Source organism: Chelonia mydas, chromosome 16 (assembly GCF_015237465.2).
Source record: "Chelonia mydas isolate rCheMyd1 chromosome 16, rCheMyd1.pri.v2, whole genome shotgun sequence".
NCBI lineage: Eukaryota > Metazoa > Chordata > Testudines > Cheloniidae > Chelonia > Chelonia mydas.
The window spans coordinates 21764415-21770539 of record NC_057857.1 but is presented as its reverse complement, the minus strand read 5'-3'; positions in this window follow the sequence as shown (position 1 = coordinate 21770539).

Here is a 6125-nt window from a genome sequence, read left to right as displayed (position 1 = left end):
TGGACAGAATTATATGTAAGTTTAGGTTTTATCAGTGTAAATGTCCAGGAGGAGCACATACCTAACAGTAACTAGTTATTGCTAGAGCATGTCTCACGTTTATCACTCTCCCTCTCACAAGGGCTTGGTGGGAAGCGACTGTGTCCTTATAGAAATAAGACTGCAGGGAAAGTTCAGATTAAATATTAGGAAAGCCTGTATAACTAATACCTGCCTGGGCAGGGATAGAATTCCCATTTCATAGGAATGCCGTAGGGGTAAAGAAGTCTATGCCAGAGCAAGGGGTGTGCATGTTTCCCCCAACATACTTGCCCTACAATCTAAATAAGTGAGCCACCCTTCCCAGAAGGTATAGGCTGTGCCTTCTTGCAGCAAGGAAAGCCTCATTCCCTGGCAATGATCCTACCATTCCAAATGCTGTTCCTCGTGTAGTGAGACAATAAGAAGCTGGCTTAATAGAAGAGCAGGCTCCCAGTAACCAAGAAGCTAGCTGTCCACCCAATTTAAGCTGGGAGCCAGTTAGGGAACTACCATTGTAAGGTCCAGGAGCTCGCAAGGCACCGCAGCAGCCTGCCTGCATTGCACCTGTCCACTTCACGGAAATAAAAGTTTTATTCTCAAACATTGCAAGACTGGAATTCACAGGAGCAGGGGGGTGAAGATGGTCAGTGGTGGCTGAACTGAAGCATTTTGAAAGGATTATTAACTATTGTACCTACAAATTAGCCTCTTTGTGCTTCACCTGGATGCTGACATCTGTGAGCAGGAGCTTTAGCCATGGGCCCTATTTTAACTGTCCTTTGTGTATCAGCATTGATAGCATCTGGGGGTCAATGAAGTTATTTGTTTACAGGGAAGCCAATGAAGTGATGCAGAGAGAGAATCTCATATGGTGAAAGTGGGCAAAGGTACAGGATGTTGCAGGCTGCAGAAAGGAATTAATTGCGGTATGTGTGTGGTTTTACATGTGGGACTGGTAGTGGCAGAGAAAAGCTCTCCTACTTCAAAGGGGATGTATGATTGATATTTGTGTTAAATCAATGTGCAAAGATCACAGCCAGACAACTGGTTGGTGACCGGTGTGTGGAAGAAGCCGGGCTCACTGCAGATCCTAGTGAACATCACGTATCCCCTGTGTGCTCCTGCACCAGCCCAGCTGACAGTCATTCATCCATATTTATTCCCCTATTTTAAAAGGAGCTTTACAGGGTTCAGAAGGGTTAATAAGATAGAACATAGACAGGCAAAAGGGTGGGGTGGGGAGAATTTGCAGGCTTCTTCATTTTTAAAGCGTTGCCGAGTTAGAATAACGTACCATGGATGTTTTATCTGCCCTGTGGAAGCTGTTTCAGTCAGAGCCTGCTCTGTCATCCTACCTGGTCAGTCACATGGCACCTGACTACCCATACCCCAGCTTACTTAGGTTGGATCACAGAAACCCTCTTGGAGGCTGCCAACTGATGTGCCAGGACTACTTCTGCTCCTGCCCTGTCAGCTTGGGACTTCAGTGCCCTGCCTGGTTTGAGCCAGACCCAGGTCTGAATCACGTCCCCTAACAGCTGTAGGCTTAACTGAAAGCAGCTTACAGAAGTGTTTGTCCTTGACACTCAGATGCCCAACTCCCAGTGGGGTCCAAACCCTAAATAAATCCATTTTACCCTGTATAAAGCTTATACAGGGTAAACTCATAAATTGTTTGCCCTCTAACACTGATAGAGAGATAGGCACAGCTGTTTGCCTCCCCCTCCAAGTATTAATACATACTCTGGGTTAATTAATACAGAAAGTAGGATTTGAGTGGTTTTAAAGACAGAACAAAGTGAATTATCAAGCAAAATAAAATAAAACACGCAAGTCTATGTCTAGTACAGTAACAAAACTGAATACAGATAAAAACCGCACCAGTTCCAGCAAGCTCTCTCTTACAGACTCATCTCCTTCTAGTCTGGATCCAGCAATCACTCACACCCCCTGTAGTTACTGACCTTTGTTCCAGTTTCTTTCAGGTATCTTTGGGGGTGGAGAGGCTCTCTCTTTAGCCAGCTGAAGACAAAATGTAGGGGTTTCCCAGGGGTTTAAATAGACTTTGTCTTGTGGGTGCATAGGAGAGAGGAGGGGGTCTCCAAAGTCCAGCTACAAAATGGAGTTTTGGAGTCACCTGGGCAAGTCACATGTCCAAACATGACTGAGTTCCCTACCAGCCAAGCCACATTCCTGGGAAAGCCCAGATGTGGATTGGCATCTCCAAGTTCATTGTTGGCTTCAGGGCTTCTTATTGGGCACTTACTGAGACTAGTCTTTTCTCAGGAAGCTCACCAACTGCTTCACTAAAACCTACTCTGACTCAAACAAGTACACAGCCAATATTCATAACTTCGAATACAAAAATGATACATGCATACAAATAGGATTAATAGATTCAGTAGATCATAACCTCTACAGAGGTATGTTACATGGCATATGTAGCATAAAACATATTCCAGTTATGTCATATATACATTCATAAGCATATCTCCATCAAGCCTTATGGGGGGCACCGTCACACAGGGTTTCTCAACCTGGGGGTCTTGACCCTCCGAGGGGTCACAGGACAAGTTTAGGGAGGTCATGGGCTCAGGCTGTCAGCCCTGGGCGGCTTCAGCCCTCTACCTTTTCACGTCTTGGGGGGAGGTGTCAAGACAAACAGGTTGAGAAACACTGGCTTAGAGCTCAGGAAGCAGCCATTTATAGACCCTTTGGAACATAAGAAGCCATAGAAAAGAAATTAAAATGTTCTCCCTTAGTCTGTTCTCTCCCTCTCCAGGCACTTGCATTGTCTCTCCCTGCTGAACCTGAGGGCCCTGACATACACTTCTGTGCCCGGTCAAACCTTGAAATCAAAAGATGTGTGATGAGCTGTACAATGAACGGGCACTCCTATCATTCACCCCTCCCACGCCCCCAACTGGACATGCGACTGTCACGTCACTTATTGAAGCAGCTATTGAAACAACCAAAAGATTCAGGCTGAGACATCAGGGCTGCATTCTATCTTCTCTGGAAAGCAGGGAGCTCAGCTTCCTCCCACTGCAAGTGCCAACACCTTGGAGAAGTGTGCACTTAATTACAGAGAAATCAGAAGGAACTGATGTGTTAGCTGTGTGCACCTCAGTCAGTAAACCAGCCCTTCATTTCCACAAGTAAGGGAGCAACACATCTACAAGCCAGGCTGAGACTCTAGAGACAGGTGACCTGCAGCCTCCGCGTACTTTATTAATGAGGGATCTGTACAACAGCAAATAAGGTGACTTCTGCTCCTGACCTTCCCTAAAGCTTTGCAGCCCGATTCACCAGGCGCGGAGCTCCTCTTTCTCGCCAATATACAGCACTTGTCAAACGAGCTAGTGGGTGGTTTACTGTCCCCACAGACACTAAGGACAGACAAAGTCCCCTGTTCACTCAGCGTCCATGCAGCACGCACCAGCCCATTCCTTCCTCTTGTCTAGTTTAAGAGATTTGCTAAGCCAAAGGGGAAAGCGGGGCTGAGGATCACCCCCAGAAGAGACAAGGAAGCACAAAAAGGCGCCATAAATGCACAGGGACCTGTACCGCTATTTTCTTTTTAATTGTCCCACCCTAGAGCAAACTCGCCTGTCAGGTGTAATTCACCTAAGTAGCCAACAGGAAGCTTTTCAACCCCATTACAGCACTCTCGGCCTTTTCTGGATAATACTGTTCATACAGGCACTGCCTAGGCTCACCATTCAAGGCAACTCCAAGCGGGGGCTTACCCATGCTGTGAGAGGGTTAGCAGAGATCCCTTCAGGCAGCGCTTCACCCCTCAATCTCACCTCACTCAGTTGCTGGGTCTGAAATGCTGACTAGTCCTTCGCTGCAGGCCTGAGAGAGAGAGAGTTCATCCCCCCACCCCATTTACTGAGCTGTAGATCATCCCCTTCCCTTTATCACCAAGATCCTCCCTGTGTGCAACAGCAAGAAATTCAAGCTCCTGCCACCTTCAGGGTATTGGATGAGTTTTCACTCCACCTTACACCTCCCTTTATTTATAACACTGTTTAAAGGCAGTGTGGGTTTCCCTTTCAATAACATCGAAGACTCCTCCACACCCCAGGTGAAGACAAGAGGAACCAGGCGGGCTGGGCAGAGAACAGGAAGTTTCACAAGCTGTTGGAGGGGATTCCCTTTTGAGATCTTGGGGAAAAGTCACTTACCTCCTTCCTAACCCAGAGTCTGTGTCGCTTGCTCAGCTCCCTGTGTGCATACGGGGGGGAGCGATTCCCCACTCAGAGAAAGGGGAGAATCCATCTATGTTTAGGTTTAATTAATTGGACAGACTTTTGCTTGGAGAGGAGGGCAGATGTTGCAGAAGGAGGGCAGATATGGGGGTGAGTAGAGGGGCAATCCCGAAGTGAACTGGACCGGGGTAACCTGCAATGCTGATCCAACACATGCTCCTACAGTAGTTGACACTGCAGGCTGGGGGCAATTACTGAATTTTCATAGAGGGTGTAAGGGGAGCACATGGGAGGGGACCTGGAGCCATACGGGTAGGATTACCCTGGGTCAGTTATGTTATTGTGAAGAGTCTGGTTCACACTCTGTACGGAGCCTCCACATCACGGAGAAAGAGACACAACTTCCTGCATCTGTCTAAACCAAGGGGTGACAGGACCCTGCTCACTAAGATGGGGCTTGGGGTGGCTCAGCATGGGCCGTGAATAATTATAAATTTACCAGGTGAGGAAAGAGACCGGATCCCCGTGACTGGGGGTGGCGTGAAAGGGTTCTTTCTCCTAAAGCCTTTATAAATATAACTGCTCCAAAATCCTCCTGCCTGGCTTAGATGAAAGGCCTCAAAACCCAGAAAATAAAGCCAGCTGCAGGAAGCTCTGATCCCAGCTGTACTTTGAGGATTCTATTTCCAGACAGCATCTCAGCAGAAAGCTGCTCCTGCAGAGACCCCCAGGAGCTCAGCCTGCCAGCCCCAGCTACAATGCCTGATCTTATTCAAGAGCATTTCATTTCAACTTGACAAAAGCCTTGGCTTCTGAATTCAGAGGGATGCACTGTACCCCTGTTAAAAGAGAGAGATTGTTCCTACAGATCACAGTGTTTCGAGATGGAAAGCACACAAATCAGTCAGCCCTTCCCTGCTGCCCATGATTAAAATTGGATCTGTACCTTGCAGCTCTCTCTAGCTGACCTGTAGGGAGGAGGGCAGATCACAGCTCTGTTGCTATTATACCATCACTTGCTTAAAAACGTGCGTTCTATATGCAGGTGAAAAAAACAAAGCTACTCAGCAAAAAAAAAAACAATTCACAGACATCTGTCTTGCAAAGGAAGCACAGCAGAATTAATCCAGGAATCCTGGACCGCATGAATTGATTCTTTCTTAGTATATTACATGGGGGTGATGAGGACAATGAACTGGCTGCTTTATTAACCTGAACAAAGAGAAAAAAAATCCACACCACATTTAAAACACAAACTAGGCTAGAAATCTGCACACCCAGGATAGGAAAGTCCAGAAACTGTTCAGAAGAAAAAGAAGCCTAGTGAGAAATACCCCAATTCAGATTGGGGTGGGAGTGGGGGTTGGGGGGGCCTCATACTGGAAATTATAATGGTTGGAAGCTTTTGCAGTCTCAGAACTTTACAGCTATTACTGGCCACCTCTTTCCATGCTGTCTAATCACTGATATGAGCAACATCTGCAGCCTGCAGTCTTCAGACACATTAAGAACATGGGGCCAGGCTACAGAGCAGCTCGCGGTTTCTCAGAGACATTTTAGTACCATAACCAACAAAGGTGCCTAGGGGCTGCAGTTTGTGCTGCACATGTCTGTGCTAGAAGCAGAAAGCTCATCCATAATTCAGAGGAGCTCAGCACAGGCTTCCACAGTGCCCCGCACACACACCAGGGCTGTCACATCACAGAGAGTGCCTCCAGGATGCCCGGATGTGCACTGACACCATCCCTTTCAAACACCATCGAAAGCATCCATTCAGAGTCCTTTCAGCTGGGCATGCTGTGCTCCCAACAGGACTCTGTGGGGGGGCAGAATTATGGGTGGCTCTTGATCACCCCACGATTTGCCTTTTAAAGCTCAGAACAGTACTTT